Genomic DNA, 16,597 nt, shown 5'->3' with positions numbered 1-16,597 from the left:
CAACAGGGCACAGGCCCAAAGCAGTGGGGCCAGACAACCATCTTAGATGATGGAACATCTAAGACTGGGAACTGACTACATCTTTCCTCTTTTATAATTCTCCCAGTGACGGGGAGCCGGCTGGCGTGTATCTTGCAAGGGGAACTTTAGGCACAGTTTCAGTTACATTAGTTGTGCAGTCGTTAAGGTTTGAGTCACATATCGGTCATTGTTTGAGGTCTCTGGAAGCCAGATCTTATGAATGAGGTAAATGATCAAATTGTTTAGTTCTGATTGGGCTCGACATATGATTGTATAATAATAAGTTTCCTGCATATTTCATTAACTAGCATTGGAGAAAATGTTTGGAAGGAATTTCAAATATGCCCTGAGTTCCTGCCACAGGACAACTGTCCCAATATGTGCCTATTTTCACTATCACCAGTCTCGTTAGATGGCTGCTTTGAAGTTGGGCTCTGCTATTTTCTTAAGGCCACACTGGCTAATAATCACATCTAATAGAGTTTTACTGGAAAACCACATTATATTCTAACTTAAATGAGTCTATTGCAAAAAAAAAAAATCAGAATAAAGGTCAAGTACAACATAATCATCAGAATATATAGTGTATTGGAAAAATTCAGAGTTGGAGCCAATAAACATTAAGGAACTCATCCAAATGCAACAGAAACAAATTACACTAAAAGCCACAGATCCTAACTAGAGAACCCCTGCCTCCATATTTATAGATCTCATTTCTGTTTGGAGAATCCATTCATTTGTTTTGTCTATGGGAAATCAGTATATGATTTGTCAACATCCTGACTCTTAGTTTATTCATCTCTAAAAATATGTTTTCACCAGGTGTGGTGGAGCACATCTGTATTCCCAGCACTGGGGAAGCCCCAGTAACAAAATCATCCCAGGGTTGAGGCCAGCCAGGACTACATTCACAGTGAGTCTCACTCTCGAAAAAGAAAAGAAAAAAAGTTTTACATAAGCAGGAGAGCCATTTCTTTTTCTACTAAAGATGTTTTGTCATAGAGCTGCAATTGGGAATTTCTCAGTTCACTGAATTCAAATGTTTCACTCTTGGGTGAATTTCTTTGTAGATTTGCCATAGAAGTTTTATTTATTTTTTTTTTGTTGTTGTTGTTCTTAATATGGTAAGCTGTATATGTTTTAAAAGCTACTATTTAATCATTGCATGTACAGTTCAGTGTTATGCTATACACAGACAATACTATGTATCCATCATAGCTGTTCATTGCCAGAGTTTTTCATTTTCCCAAACTGAATGTCTGCACCAACTCCCTGCTTCTCCTATTCCTGTAGTGTCTGACAAATATTATGCTGCTTTCTGTATCTTTGAATTTGACTGGGAGTGGTTGTATTTATTGTATGGAAAATAGGCCCACAATCATACTAAAAAACACTTGGCAAATAGCCACATAAGACCTCACTCACTAGGAGCCTAAAGCAAAAGACCGGTGAGACAGCATAGGAAGGGGACAAACACTCAGTTCCAAACACAATGATAAATGGTTAGAAAATGGAAAATTCCCCTATAAAGCACTGTAATGCCCATTTGTCACACAAGCCAAAGGCAGAGAAGATCACACACATTGTCTGTGTTAGCTCTCAGCTCCATGACTTTGTCTGTGCTGAGGTTGCTCTCCGGCTTACCAGACCCATTCTTTCTGATTGTTCCTCCAAATGGCTATTACTATACCATCCTTGAAATGTCAGTATTACCTTCCTTGCCATAAATTCCTTAGCAGTTTTCTCACTGCCCACAAGTTAAATATCAGCCTGTAAACGAGGCTTGTCTTCCGTGGTCTGTTTTACACACACAGCAGTGGTTTTCTCAGCCTTTGCATGCCAACTCTGATGATTGGTGCTCTCTGCATCTCTAGCACATAGCATCAGCCTCTCTCATGTCTTGGAATCCATGGCTGCTAAATTCCTTCCCCTGGAAAGGCCTCTCCTTTCTCTCTGCACCTGCTTGTGTAATTATAACTCATTCTGGACTCTGCTCAAATGTATTATCATAACATTTGGCATTTGGAAGAATTGTCTGATCCACCCTCCAAACCTGGAACCTTTTTCTGTATCTGCTTAAAAACTCACAAGGTCTGTTGTTTTTTGTTTTTGTTTTGTTTTGCTGTTGTTGCTGTGTTCGGTTCTTTTTTTTTTTTTTTTTTTTTTTTTTTGTACACTTGATTTTCAATCTGTCCCCTGACCATGAACACCAAGCAATAGCATAAAGCAAAGTCTATGTCTTCAATAGCTAGGTCAGTAAAGTTTCAATTAAAACCTGCTGAATGAATGATATAAGAAAAACATAAAAATTCACCGGCTTCTGATTCAAAACGATACTTCAGAATGAACCAAGACTTGTGTGTTTTTTGTTTTTTTTTTCAAACAGAAGATAAAATCAGTGGTTAAACAATCATTTACAGTCACCCAATATGTGTGTAAGAATCTCTAATTATACCTAAGTATTTGTATTTGGTAACTTCTTCCAAACTTAGTCTCCATGTAACTCATATTTTAAATGCATTTGAATATACTTATATGTATGTACACACATATTTCTAAGTGTATACACACATAGTGATACTTAAATGGTTTTCTCAAACTTTCAAGAAATAATTTTTCTCATCAATACTTGCCTAAAACAAAATACTTTTCACTCTGTGGACATTTCTCCAAGCTTTCAGACATTGATCAGGTAACTAAGGAAATGTAAAATGAAGCAGTGTGATTATCTGATCAAGGCAACATAAGACATTGCAACTTGTGGCTTTCCTTCTCTTAAATAATTTGCTCTAAAAGAAGCCAACTGCCTAGCATTCTGGGAAAACAGAGAGCCCCAGTGTGGTGTTCCTTGGCCAGAGGAATGAGCCTTTCTTTCCACATACAACAGCAGCCCATCTTCCATGTAAACTTACGGGTAGATGTTACTCCGTATGCTTCACGTTTTATGCCAAGGGTTTGGAAAACTAACATGGCCAAGATAACTACCTTGTCCTCCAAATTGTGCAAGTGAGATTCAAAAGGTGAGGCCGATTGTGTGTTTTCTTCCTGTGTTTTCCATTGTCTCTTCCTGGGTCTTGCATAACTTCTTTTCATGGCTATGGGTACCATGTGTCTGCCTGGTGCCCTCAGAGGCCAGAGGAAAGTGTGGATCCCTTCGAACTGGAGTTACAGATGTTGTGACTTCATAGCTGCCACAAATCAAACCCAGGTCCCCAGGAAGGCCAGTCAGTGCCTTAAACCTCTGATCCACCTCTCCACTCCCCTTGCAGATTGTCTATAGTGAACAATTGTGTAACATTTAAAAAATATAAACTGCAATTAAAATCTGTATCAATATAACTATATATAAGATTACATATTTTCAATATAGAATGTATAAAATATAGACCAGCGACTATCCCCACATATGAAGGGAAAGCAGGACACAGAGCTACATAGAATGAAAACTGAGCAGCAGAGATTCCATTGATAAAGAAGAAAGGATGTGTTATTGCCATTTTGGTCCTAAGTTAACCTGCTATACATAAAGCTTATTTGTTGATTCTTTGGCTGTTTGGGGCAGGAAGAAGATTCTGGTTCAAATTTTTATTTTTAAGAATGAATAATTTAGACGTGTAAATCATAGACATTCAATAAAAGTTTTTTTTTTTTAAGTAAACACTTGAAAAAAAAAGAATGAATAACTTGTCCTTTCAGTCAGGAAGAAGATTGTGGTTTTAATTTCTATTTTTATAAACAACATAACTTACTTATTTAGAAAGATTGTGGCTTCAATTTTACTTTTAATCTGACGGTTTCTCCAAATAGATGACTATTAGGGGCACGATCCACGAGTGTCTATTTGTGGTGATCTGGTGTACTGATATTATTTTTGTGAAAATACCTTTTACATTCTAAGGGACTGGAACTTTTGCTGGCACTCACAGGTAAGTTTATAATACCTATGGAGGTCACTTAGCACTACTTAACCAACCAGATAATTCTGCTATACATTCAGACTTTGTTTCAACTTCCACTAGGACGGTGGTTCTCAACCTTCCTAGTGCTTCCACCCCCCCAACCATGAAATTATTTTCACTGCTACTTTATAACTGTAAGTTTGCTACTGTACTGAATTGCAATGTGAATGTCAGTGTTTTTCAGTGGTCTTAGGTGACCCCTGTGGAAGGTTCACGCAGCCCCCCCCCCAAAGTGTTATGACCTACAGATTGAGAACCACTGTTTTAAGAGAATAGTGCAAGGACAAACCTTATTTGCCTCAGATTTCAATGTAATCAACTTTTACATCCTGAATTAATGCATACCTTTAATTCTAAATTCTGTACTTGCCTATATGCTTGGCTCAGAGAGCAATGCATGCATGTCTGTACATGTGTTAATGGTCATCATTTCTTTTTTTATTTAATTAATTTATTCAGATTATATCTCAATTGTTTTCCCCTCACTTGTATCCACCTGTTCCTCCCTCCCTCCTGCTTTCACCCTATTCCCCTCCCCTAGGTCTATGACTGAGGGGGAACCTTCTCCCCCACTATATACTCATAGGCTATCTATGAATTTCTTAAAAGCAGCAAACAGGTCTACCCTTTACCTGCAGTCTGGTCACGTTCACTCTGGACTGTCCCCAGATGTCGCCACCTCTGGCTGTGCTCACCCTCCTCAACCATTCCTAGGAGCTGCCATGTCCATCCCTTTTTTAAAATTCCTTCTCCTCATTCAATTATAGTAATAATTTTAAAGAAGTTATTTAAAGTGTTTATACAATCCCACAGCAGAGAAAAAGGAAATATAAGCCAACTAAAGAGAGAAAGATTATGCTTCTTGTATCTCAGGAATCTAAGATAATTCAATTGTTTAATTAAACAAAAATCAACCTATGCAGATTTCTAAGCATTCATAGTAAATTGGTGATTGTGTTCATTTTTGGATGAATATGGCTAGAGTTTTAGGAGACTTGAAGTGCCATGACTCTGTTGTTTGCTGCTGATCTACGTCTATCTGTTCCAGCTTTGAGAGTGATGTCTGCTTCCTGAATCCCACCTTGGCCCCTTGACCTACTGCCAGCATTTTGGAGTCTAGCACATCAGCCTGAGGGCTTATCGGGGTCCAAGCCCACCCTTGAAATCCTCAGAGTTTTCATTTAGGGCTCTCCTATCGTAAATCTCACCCAACCGTCTTAGCAGTAGATTATCAAGGAAGGGTGCTGTGGACTCACTCAGCCTCCACTTACTCTTTCCCTAATCACGGAGTGAAATCCCAGGCAATCTCGGACTGAATAGGGAAGGGTCATATTCATTCAGAATTGAGTTGAGGATTTTGGAAGCAATTCAAGCAAGACAGAGCCAAGCTGTTTGTTGTATGGGGCCTAAGAGCAGTTTCTAGATGCCAAACAACCCATCCCCCATACCTTTCGGGCACCTTCCTTATCCCTTATAGAATTCATGAGGTCAGATCTTGACCAGGAGCATACCCACCTATAGGCTGAGGCAGCAGAGTAAAGCTTTTGAAGAAAAAGCCCCGAGGTGTACTCTCTTTTGGTAAGGTCCTCACTTATTTGTTCATCTCTGGAAGAAAGAGTTCACCCTTGGGATGCCTTTGTTACTACATTTACACCTGAAGACCCAGCCCAAGGACTTGGTTGCTTACTTGAATAAAAACAATTTTAAACCCTGTGCTTGGGATATTTCTAAAGCTTATCTGGTTGGCTTCCTAGCATTTTTTCCCCTCCATATGGGAAAGTTCGTGCCAGGTGGATTTTGTTTGTGTTTTGTTTTGGTTTTTGTTTGGGTGTTTGGTTTTTGAGACATGCTTTCCCCGCTTAGCCTTGGCTGTCCTGGACTCACTTTTGTAGACCAGGCTGGCCTCGAACTTACAGTGATCCTCCTGCCTCTGCCTCCCCACTGCTGGGATTAAAGATGTGAGCCACCACCGCCCACTTGTTTCTTGATGTGCCGGCTTTTCCTTGAGGCCATAGGGCAAAGTCGTTAATTACCTCCCTTGCTCTTACTTAATCAGCTCTCTTTGCCTTGGAAACCCACAGGCCATTACTATGTTTACTCCTGGCTCTAAATAGATGAAACCGAAGCAACTAAGAGCTGCCCTGTGAGACATACCGAGACAATGTCTCATACACCCTGAGTGCAGCACCGAAGTGTAAGGGAGGTGAGAAATATGTGCTCCTTTTTCTACATTTGTTACTCAGGCTTCCTGTGAGGGCTAGCAAAAAATCTGTTCTGATTCTCCAAGTACTCTCTGGTATGCATTTGAGTAGTAAAATTATGTTTTGCATTTGTAGTTGGTTTTTCTTTTCTTTTTTTTTTAAATAAACATCTGTTTTTTCTCTTTTTGAAGCTCTAGAACAGCTGGGCAGGGCAACTTGGCTTTCTCCAGCATCTCTGTGAGTCATAAATGAAACCTGCAATCCATCAGCGGCTTGTCCATTGGTTCCCCAGCTGCCACTCATCTCCACACAGCTTTTTTGGTTCTCAGAACTCCCTGGTGGGGAAAAGGTCTGGATCAGCTTGTTCTGTCCAGCCCTTGGGAGTTTTAGGAGTGCCAATACTACATGGAGATGCTCTGATCAGCTGTTACCCAATGTTAACGGTCCAGCCCTGAGTGGGTGAAAAGTAGAGTCTGCTTTACACTTGGGGTTTTGAGTCATAGCAGATTTGCATTTAGAGACATCGTTTTTTCTCTTTTCCCTATTTCTGTGATCTGAAACTACAGGTAAAGTGAATTGTGCTAGAGCTGTGCAGAGAGCTTATTTTCACCAAGGAGATGTGCCGTTAGGACCCGTCTTATGAGTTCTATACTATTTGGAAGAGGGAGTTTGTTTTCTGCATGTCTCAGTGCTCCTGAATTCAAAACTTCTTCAAGTTCCCTAGAACTGTGGCAGCTTCTGACCCTGACTTGCAGGAGGCCCAAGGTACAGCAACAAGAGTTCACTGTCTGAAAATTCTTCATTGGGGTTGTAGTGGGAGTCACAGTAGCCCCTCCAACACCCAGCTGTCGAGTCTCCTTCCTGACTCTCAGTTTCAGTTGTGTTATCGTCATCCTCGGTCACCATTAAAGCCCACGGCTGTTAAAATCAGCTCACACTCCTTAAGCCAGCAATCAGGAGCGTCTGTGGCTTTTCCTATCTTCCCCCAACATGGGCAGGCAGGGATTCTGTCTAGTTCATCTCTTTTCTTTCCCCAGACCCTTCTAAATAGTATGCTCTTGGTAAGTCCTTTTATAAACACAGTGATAAATATTTGTAGAGAGTTGTAGATTTACAAAGTAGATCTATATTCATTATTTAATTCCCACAAAGGGTATTCTTTTTATGACAAATAAGGAGAAGAAAAGGAGAAATCGCTCTTTAGATTAAACCATCATTTGCCTAGTATTACTGCATAAAGACTATGGAAGAAGGAGCCAGGCTCCTGAATTACTATTATATTTCCAGTGCTTATGAGTCAGTGAGTGCTGTGAAGCAGTCAGGGCCTCAGGGAGCTAGATTAACCTCACTGCAGGTATCATCCTTATTTCACAACTAAAGAAATGTTTCCAAGGTACATGGTGATCCTCTCTCTCTCTCTGTCTCTCTCTCTCTCTCTCTCTCTCTCTCTCTCTCTCTCTCTCTCTCTCTCTCTCTCTTCTCTGTCTCTGTCTCTCTCTGCCTCTCTGTCTCTGTCTCTGTCTCTCTGTCTCTCTGTCTCTCTGTCTCTCTCTCTCTCTCTCTCTCTCTCTCTCTCTCTCTCTCTCTCTGTGTGTGTGTGTGTGTGTGTGTGTAGTTAGAATAGAGACCCCGCTCTCAGAATCTTAAGTGCCATTATTTTCCTATCACACATCAGGTTCCCATCAATTGCTTTTAAACTGTCTTTTGATTTGGTTGGGTGTGACTCTAATTGCTACAATTCTATAGAAAGTAAAAAAAGAAAACAAAAACAACAAAACCATCCAAGGGTTTTCTTGATTCAATCTAAATATTTCTCTCTTGATTCAATCTAAATATTTCTCCCTGTTCATTTCAGACACCCGAGCAACTGAAAAATGGGGTAGTTTTCAGTTACCAAACCCTTGTCTCAGAGTGTCACTGTGCAGTGGGGGTAGGGGTACACTCTTAGAAGGGGGAGGTGTTTGGTATTTTTCTACTGACATTCATTGGTTTTTTTTCTATAAGAAACAACTACTTTGATCTAAGAGTAAATAATAGTCAAACTCCTGTCTCAATTTTATTTTGTGTTCCATGACTTAGAAGAATACCTATCATTACATTTCTAACTAATTTATTTATTCACTTTACTTCCCAGTCATCACCTACTCTCTCCTTTTCTCCTGGTCTACCCTCCCTCCCTCCCTCCCTCCCTCTTTACCGTAGCCTACCCTACCCAACGAACAGTTTTAGAACTCATGGCATGTGGCCCGCCAGTCAGTACAACCACAATGGGCATGCCTCAGAGAGGCAGAGCCCCAGGACTGCATGTCCTGAGAACTTTATGCTGATTGGAGCATTGTTCTGCTTGTTAGCTTCATGGTCACCATGTCCCTTATAATTTACGGGTTGTATGAAAACTCTAAGGGGGTCTCCAGCCCCTCACTGGGCAGTAGTATCATTGGCCCTTACAATAGCAGTGCTTGATCTCTTTCAGCCATTGCTGCTGGAGCAGATTAATGATTCACCCACCACCCTCAGAAAGAACTCAGAGATGTTGATTGTTAGCAATGACCTCCACCCTTAGAAAGAATGGGGAGAAATGGATTCTTAATAAATTAGGTTAAGCTGTTATTGTTAGTGGCTCCGATGTAGACCGTCTCAGGGAATAAATATTTGAGCTAGGGATTTTTTTGGGGGTTCAGGGAACAAGAGCAATGGCAGCCTGGCTGGTACCAGCTGACATGACTCTCTCACTAAATCTGGGCTGGCAATCAAGGTTATAATTAATTTCTTATACCCATTTTTGCCCTCAGCTTCCAGATATGATTTCATAAAAAAAAAAAATTTGTGCACCTTGAGGACATAAAGTAGAAATGGCTGATAGTATTTTTAATATAAAAATGTATATTTGTGATTCTTTAAAGATTTTTATAAAATTAAATAAGATAAATAATAACATAATTGATTCTGTTTTTGTAACTGCAAATTGCAGCCTGCGAGTAAAAAGAAACTAGCTAAGAAAATTACTGCTTGCTTATACTTTTTAAATCTTTAACAAGTTGCTTCGTTACAAATGTACGTGGACCCTTGAGAATAATCTGGTTTTTACTCATAATACATAAAACATTTGATCATGTGAGGGTATTGGGGGACATGATTTTCTATCCATACTCATTGTAATTGTTCACTTTGTACTTCTTAAAAGATTTTTTTTCTGGGATATATAAGCTGTGGGAGAAAAAAATAAAGTTGCTTGACCTTGCCTTTGGAGTTTTTCCATCCATTAAATGTGTATATGTGTTTATGTTGGAGCTTGCTCATTGTGCTTTGCTCCACCCAATATGTGTGTGTGTAAATGTGTATGTATGTAAAGTTGGTTGGAGCATGCTCATTGGAATTTGCTCCCTCCACCTAATGTGTGTGTGTGTGTGTGTGTGTGTGTGTGTGTGTGTGTGTGTGTGTGTGTGTGATTTGTTTCACCCTTTTCTTTTCTATTTTGCTGGACCTAGTAAATTAAAATAATAAAAGACTATTAAATCAAGAGAGTAAAAGAGTATTCTGCGAGTCACAGAGAGTGCCAACCCCCAGTAAATCAAGCGTTAGCCCTCAGAGAAAAGTCTGCTGAATGGTCAGTTGCTGACTCTCCTTAGCTTACCTCTAGATGTCAAAGCTTAGCTTACCTCTAGATGTCAAAGCTGGCCTTCAACACACTTCCCTATCTTCATCTCACATTTCCTTCATAGTCCCTGCCAAGAAGAACACCTCCACTGGCTCCTTTTTCTGTTTCCTAGACTCTATAAGCATCGCTTCTCACTTAAGCTCAGAAATCTAAATATTTGGAGCTAAGATCTACATAAAAGAGAGATGGGGAGAGAGGAGTGTTTGTCTTCTGGGTCTGGGTTACCTCACTTGTATAGTATTTTCAATTCCACCCATTTTTCCCACAAATTTCATAACTTCATTTTTATTAATAAGTAAAATTTTGCTGTTCATATCTAGTGCATTTTATTTACCCATTTATCAGCTGATGGATAGCTAAGCTATTTCTTAGCGAATAGACTAGAGCAGCATTGAGCATGGCTGTACAAGTGTCTCTGGTGTAGGGTACAGAATCCTTTGGGCACATGCCCAGGAGTGACTTAGTTGAGCCAGGTGATGCTTCTACTTTATTTTTTTGAAAAATTTCCATGCTGAGTTCCACAGTGGTAGTACAAGTGTATGATTCTAAGGACAGAAAATAGGAGTTTTTCCTACCTCAAATCTTGCCAGAATTTGTTTTCTTGACGGTTGCTGTTCTGACCGAGGTGAGATGGAATCTCAAAGTTGTTTTAATTTACCTTTCCCTGATAACTGGAGCTTAAAATGTGTTTATTAGCCATTTATATTTCTTCTTTTGAGAACCCTATGCTCAAATCCTTTGACCATTTTTAAATGGATTGTTTGTTTTCTTGGTGTTTAGGTTTTTGTTTTTGTTTCATATTCCAGATACAAACCTTCTGTCAGCTGTATAGCTGGCAAAGACTTTTCCTCCTTTTTGTAGGCTACCAAGTCACCCAGTGGAGAATGTCCTGTGTTGTAGAAAGCTTTTTTTGCTTCATGAGATCTTGTTTCCCAATTGCTGACATTATCTCCTGAGTGACTAGAGTCCTTACCTCCTCTGTCTGGATGATATAGAGTGTGTCATCCCTTCACCCAGCAGTCTCAGAGGTCAGAGGTCAGTTTTTATGCTGTGGGACTCTTTATCCATTTGGAGTTGAGTTTTGTACAGCCTAAGAGGTAATAATCTCATCCGGTTTCTTTTCTTTTCTTTTTTTTTTTCTTCTCCTCCTCCTCCTTCTTTTCTTTCTTTCTTTCTTCTTTTTTTTTTTTTTTCATGTAATATCCAGTTTTCTTGGCATTATTTTTTGAAGATGCTGCGTTCTTTTTCTCCAGTATGTTTTCTTGGCATCTTGGTTCAACAGTAAACAAAACAAAACAAACACAACCTAGGTAGCTGTCTTCTACCTGAGTCTTTTATTCTACTCCCTTGATAAAGTCCTCAGTCTCTTCCATTGATCTGTGTTTCCGTTTTTGTGCCTGTATCATGTTGCTTCCATCACTATGGCTCTGCAGCATGACTTGAAATTAGGCGTGGTGGCACCTACAGTATTGACACAATCAAATTGCTGTCTTAGCCGACTTAAGGAATGGATTAGAGGAATGGATACAGCTTAGGGGCTTAAGAAGGCAATCTCTATAACTCAATTATATTTCATTCTACAACTCAGAAGAGGCCCAGTTGTTGCTTGGACTACCAGACCAGACACATAGACCAACAAGGTTCCTTTCACATCTCTCCGATTTGGAGACCTAGAATCAAACCTGAACCTCATAAACCTCTCTCTCATTCTTTATGACACAAATACTCATGTGCTATTATTTTATAAGCACAGAAGCTCAGACTTCCCATTTTAGTGTTCCAGGACAAATTCGTGTTCTTTAAGCTAAGACAGACAGAACAAGCCTTTCTCCCCAGCAGTACAGAGTAGGGAGTACATACAATGGCGTGCACCTCACTGTGCCCTTCACTTTTACACTCATCTCTGTGCATCCATTTCACCACAGGATCCCACCAGAAACACAAGGCACACTGCTCTATGTGGAGTCTCTGCCCTCTAAGTAACTGCCTGTTTTGATAGCACTAGGTGAGCCTTGCACCAAAGCTCTGCAGAGAGGTGGCACATTGTCTTAATTGCTGTTCTATTGCTGGGAAGAGACGCCATGACTAAGGCAACTTACAGAAGAAAGCCTTTCATTGGAGGCTTGCTTACAGCTTCAGAGAGTTAGCTGTTGATCATCATGCCAGGAACCATGTCCACAAACAAGAAGGCTGGCATGGTCCTGCAGTAGTGGCTGGGAGTTTATATGTGGTCTGCAAGATCGTGGCAGAGAGAGAGGGGGAGGGGGAGAAGAAGGAGGAGGAGGGAGAGGAGGAGGAGAGAGGGCAGGAGAGAGAAGGAAGGAGGGAGGGAGGGAGGGAGGGAGGGAGGGAGGGAGGAAATACTAGACTATGAGGCCTGCAGTGGGCTTGATTATATGTTTATTTGTTTTGAAACAAGGTCTCTCTATGTAGCCTTACCTCAGGAGAATGCCTGGTGGTAGATGACACTGTCTGGAAGCATTCGTGAGGGGAGGAGTTTATACACTAAGAGAAGAAGTCAAAGCAGAATTCAAGGTCAGGATCAATCTCTCACACCAAACCTTTCTGTGAGGACTAACCAAGTTCTCAGGAGAGCTGCCTGGATTCCTTTAAAACTCACAAGCCTCAGGGGCCTGCTTACAAGCCCCCCCCCCAGGGCCCACCTGAAAGGTTTAACACCACCTATCAAAACTATCACATCGGGGGAGAAACTTTTAAGACACCTTTGAGGGACACAGACAAGCCACATTCAAACCACAAGGAAAAGCCTGAAGAGGCCTGTGGAAGAATACTGAAAACCACAGGACTGGAAAATCACAGTCCTTAGCTGTCAGCAGCCCAGCCAGGCAAGTTGTACGCCTTACATTGTTTCATCCTTTGCGATTGTCTTTTGAGTATTAATTAATTATCCCTTATGTTGAATAGAAACTTAACCAGGGCCACACACCCAGGACAATCTCCAGAAGTTGGCTCCTATGAGTGGTGCTGAGGACGCTTTAATCATAAGTATCCTAGAATGTGTGAACAGCATCCAGGTCCCTTGCAGGGGAAGCAGCAGAGAGCAGACTCAGGTGTGAGTCGGGGCAAAATCTAAAGAGGAGGAAGGGCAGCTCTGAGCTTTAAGTCAATTTATCTTAATTTTATTTTAAAAATAAAATATTTGCCAGGTGCAGTGTCACATGCCTGAAATCCCAGCATGCAGGGAGGCAGAGGCAAGTGGATCTCTGTGAGTTCGAGACCATACTAGTCTACAAAGTCCAAGAGAGGCAAGGTTGCACAGAGAACCTCTCAATCAATCAATCAATCAATCAATCAATCAACCAAATATTTTATTAACTCTTTGAGAATTTCATACATATATACAATGTATTTTAACCATATTCATTTCCCATTCTTCCCTTAACTCCTCCTAGATCCACTCTGTGTCCTCCACCCCTCCCAATTTTGTATAAAAGACAAGTTATTTTCTACATATTGTCATACACATATTTTTATATATTTATTCATATTACATCTCAATGGTTATCCCCTCCCTTGTATCCTCCCATTCCTCCCTCCCTCCCATTTTCCCCTTACTCCTCTCCCCTACGACTGTGACTGAGAGGGACTTCCTCCCCCTGTATATGCTCATAGGGTATCAAGTCTCTTCTTGGTAGCCTGATATCCTTCCTCTGAGTGCCACCAGGTCTCCCCCTCCAGGGGACATGGTTAAATATGAGGCACCAGAGTACATGTGAAAGTCATACCCCACTCTCCACTCAACTGTGGAGAATGTCCTGTCCATTGGCTAGATCTGGGTAAGGGTTTGAAGTTTACGGCCTGTATTGTCCTCGGCTGGTGCCATAGTATTTGTAAACAACAAAATCCAATTAATACTGTCACATAGACACAGAATGCAGCTGGACTGGAATTAACAGAAAATGGCAAAGTGGGTGCAAGGGATGACTATCTAATTCATATGATTTTCAATTGTGAAAATGTTCAAATTAAATGTTATTTGGAATGTGTGCCCTTAGCCTTTAAAATTTATATATGAAATGCCCACTTTACCTTCAAGAATTCATGAGTGTTATATTTGGTCTCAGAACCGACCCTTCTCCCCGGTGCTGTTTCTTGGTTCTTTCTCCTTCTGCCACAGTCAGAGACAGGCAGGAGGAGTGGTCATGCTGCGTAGGCTGATCCCTGTGCTCAGTGAGGTCCTGTGTGGGTGGAGATGCGGAGCCAGCTCCACTGCTCCCCAGCCTGGGCACAGAGCACAGCTTTCCACCTAAGGAGCAGAGGGAAAAGAGGAAGGCTGTAGCAGAATGGGGTAGGGCTTTTGCATTTTAGGAAAAGACAACTGTTTGGAGGTGAGAGTGAGCCTTGGTCAAACTGACACTATCTATCCTGGAGCAAATTCACAGGACTCTCGCCCATCTCAAAACATGGTAGGAAAACAGTGATCTCATCTGAAGGAGGCGGCTGCACTTGGATGAGGACGCCATCAGACAAGCTTCCTGAAAAGAGAGAAGAAGAAGAATCAACATCTGAGTTCCATAAATCCCTTTAAAAATGTTTCCAAAAAGAAAGCCAACAGCTCTGTCTCCTCCACTGCTCTTCCGGCTCTAGTTCAAACAACATCAAACAGAATCCAGGCATCTATTTAGAGATTCGACATGTTTTTTCCCTTGTATGTTTTGTTTCTCTGCCCATGCTGTTTATTATTTATTTATTTAACTTTTCAATCATATGATATTTATTTTCACCCCTTTGGAAACTTATTTCGGATTCTAATTTGGTGAGGCTGAGTCTAGCTTTACCTCTTTAGCTTAACCTAGGGAAGTAGAATTTTGCCAGGAGTGAGATATAGCATATGTGTGTACACACACACACACACACACACACACACACACACACACACACACACACACTTACTGTTTGGATAAGGTCTCTCTATACAGCTCTACAGAAGCATCAAGAACACCAAGTGAACAAACCTAAGGCTAGAGTGGCTTAAGAGTTTTAAGTAATTTCCAAGCTACCTAGGTATGGTCTTCCTTCCATGGAGTAGGAGAACGCAATGTTCCACATGCAGCTTTTTCTTGTTAGTTATTTTTGTGTTAGTTATTTATTCATGATGAAGTCTCAATTGATCATTGCTTAGAATGCTCTACAAAACAAGCAAAGTTGAACCTGTTTAGAGTTCAGTGAAAAAAAAAAAAAACCCAGATACTTAATTGCTTCAAATAATTCTTTACTGGATGAATGGATGGAAATAGTAACTTCTGGTATCTCAAGTAGAAACAGATGCAAAGTGACTCTCAGAAGGGAAGGGTCAGGAAGAGCCGAGAGTTTCTCTGGGGAAGATGAAGAGGGAGAGGGAGCAGAGGTCCCAGTGAGCCAGTGTGTGCCGTGGCTGGCTGCTGAAGCAGGAGAGACTCACTCAGTGATGGGCATGTCTCTGCTTGACATAGAAAAACGGTAAGGGATGATGGCCACATGACCAGGTGAAAAGGCCCTGTCAGGTCTAGAACAGGAAGCAGAACACAGCAAAGGGCAGGAAGGCTTCTAATCATCATGAATGGTGTCAGGCTTATTTGGGGGAATTTAGCCAGAAATACAGCCCCATGAACTGGCCTCATGGACTAACCAGTGTCTTCTTTATGTTCTAGCTATGCTGATTTCCTAAAGTTAAAAAAAAAAAAAAAAAAAAAAAAAAAATCACACATCTTGGTTTTCTTGGGTATTTCCTACTTTTTGCTCCAATACCCTTAATTAAAATTCTCTTTTGGTCTCTATTCCATAAGCCACCTTTTAACTGAATTTTGAGACATTTTCACCTTTCCTACCCATTTCCTTTAGGCATTCAATCAACGGTTTTCATTTTTTTCTGGCTGATTTTTTTGTTTGGTTTGGTTTGATTTGTTTGGGTCCGTTTCTGATTTTTTTCCTTAAAATTTTAATTCATCTGGTAATCCTGGCGAGCTTAATGAGACGAGAACAAATGTGTGGGAGTCTGTCTTAGTCTGGGGTAGGCACAGAGTGGATTTGCAAAGACATCGAGGCAAATATGAGTGGGTCTTGTGTGAGGAGAGCTGAGAAGGCCAAAGTGGCTAGACAGGGGAAAATCAGAGTTGCACTTACCTGTATGGACTTTTTAATATATATATATAATATATTTTATTAATTTATTCATATTACATCTAAATTGTTATCTCATCCCTTGTATCCTCCCATTCCTCCCTCCCTCCCATTTTCCCCCCACTCCCCTCCCCTATGACTGTGACTGAGGGGCACCTTCTCCCCCTGTAGATGCTCATAGGGTATCATCTCTTCTTGAACATTCTTAAGGTGTTTTAGAACATCAACTCACTCTGGTTTCATAATAACCCAATGAGTGAACTACGTCAATGACTAACTGAGGCACAGACTAGCCAGACAATGTACTCAAACTCATGTCGGAGCATAAAGAATATGAAGGAGAAGACGGTTAGGGATGAGAGGACCAGGAGCCTTCTCATTTCTTGCTGGGTCCTAACAAAGTAGGAGGCTCAAATAAGCCCCCCTCATTTCTTTATTGAAATATTTTATTAGCACATGTTAATTATTCATAATGGGTTTTATTATGATGTCTTTATACATGAACATAGTGCATCTCTTAACCTCTTATTCACAGTGATATTCTTCCTCTTGTCAATGAGGCCCCCCTCGTGTGTGTGTGTGTGTGTGTGTGTGTGTGTGTGTGTGTGTGTGTAGGAGAACAGATGAGGATTTTTAAA

Source organism: Acomys russatus, chromosome 8 (genome assembly GCF_903995435.1).
Source record: "Acomys russatus chromosome 8, mAcoRus1.1, whole genome shotgun sequence".
Lineage (NCBI taxonomy): Eukaryota > Metazoa > Chordata > Mammalia > Rodentia > Muridae > Acomys > Acomys russatus.
The sequence above is the reverse complement of the archived record's forward strand: the minus strand, read 5'-3'. Positions refer to the sequence as shown.